This window comes from Phodopus roborovskii, unplaced genomic scaffold (genome assembly GCF_943737965.1).
Source record: "Phodopus roborovskii unplaced genomic scaffold, PHOROB, whole genome shotgun sequence".
NCBI lineage: Eukaryota > Metazoa > Chordata > Mammalia > Rodentia > Cricetidae > Phodopus > Phodopus roborovskii.
The window spans coordinates 6,881,798-6,883,168 of NW_026126416.1; the positions used below are offsets into that span (position 1 = coordinate 6,881,798).

The 1,371-nt window shown below is 43.5% G+C and overlaps 1 non-coding gene across 1 annotated transcript; it reads right to left on the minus strand.

The window, feature by feature from the left end:
• Window positions 1–878: 878 nt before the first annotated feature.
• LOC127221686 (small nucleolar RNA U85) lies at window positions 879–1,147 on the minus strand. The gene has a single exon (XR_007834481.1). It is a non-coding gene; the product is annotated as a small nucleolar RNA U85 (small nucleolar RNA).
• Between the last annotated feature and the right edge of the window lie 224 nt (window positions 1,148–1,371).

Genomic DNA, 1,371 nt, shown 5'->3' on the forward strand with positions numbered 1-1,371 from the left:
AATCCACAAACCCAGAGAGGCTAGGTAATAAGGAGAATCCAAGGGGGGCGGGGGGGAACTCATGGATCTCACTGGAAAGGGAAATAGAAATCTTCTGGTTGGACTTGGGGGAGGGAGGTGGGCATGGGAACTTGAGAGAAAAAGTTGGGGGATGGATGGAGAGGGGGGATGCTGAGAGAGATGACTGGAAAGGGTAGAAGTGTGATGTAAAAACAAAACAAAACAAAACTCCTAGGAATCTACAAGAACAACTCCAGCTAAGACTCCTGGCAGCAGTGAATGCATAGCCTGAATTGGCCATCTCCTGTGATCCAATTGGTGACTACCCCAGTCATCAAAGAGCCTTCATTCAGCAGATTCAGAAATCCATGGCCAAATATTGGGCCAAGCTCTCATTGTCCTGCTGAGGAGAGGGTGGAAGAATTGGATTGTAGAAGCTGGGTGATAAGGGTTATCAGAGGAAAACCCACAGAAATGGCTAATCTAGCTCGTGGGAACTCACAGAGGCAGAACCAATAACCAGGGAGACTGCATGGGACTGAACTAGGCCGTCTGCATATATGTGACAGTTGTGTAGCTTAGTCTATTTGTAGGACTCCTGGAAATGGAATGAAGGGCTGTCCCTGTTACTTTGGCTGGCTCTTAAGAAGCATTTCCTCATGGTGGATTTCCTTGCTCAGACTGGATACAGGGAGAGGTGCCTGCTCTTATGGCAGCTTGATATTGCATGCTTTGCTGATGCCCAGGGGAGGCCTGCCCTTTTCTGAGTGAATACAGAGGAAGGGTAGATTGCAGGGGGTGCAAAGTGGTGGTGAAGGGAGGGAGAAGGAGGAAAGGAAGCAGGGGAGGCTATGATCAGTATGCAAAATAAATAAATAATAAGTAAAAATATGCATTTTATTTCTCAGTGGTCATGATACAGCTAAGTCCTTTGTGACTCTGATATTTTGAATATGGCCTGTTTATACTTCCAATTCAGTTTATAATTTCTGCCTGGCAAATGAAGAACCATTCCTACTAGAGTGAGGTGGGTCAGTGTATAAAACGTGTTTGTTGGATTGCCCTTGCAGTGGATGCACACAACTCTCTCTTCCAATATTATAGACATGATATGCAATCCTCTTATTTGCCTGGTAACATAAATTTCTTAAAACACTATTTCAATTCTGCTTTTAGTTTTCCCAAAATGGAAATATCTAAGCAAAGTTTATTTTTGGTTATAAAACTAATACATGCATACATTGATCCTGTCAAAATCTGAACATTTGATGAAGCTTAATTCCTCACTGGAAATAAGCCCAACTCCTGCTATCCCCTCAATCAGGAAAAAAATATGCCATTCCAAACCTTTGCTACCTTCTCACCTAAACC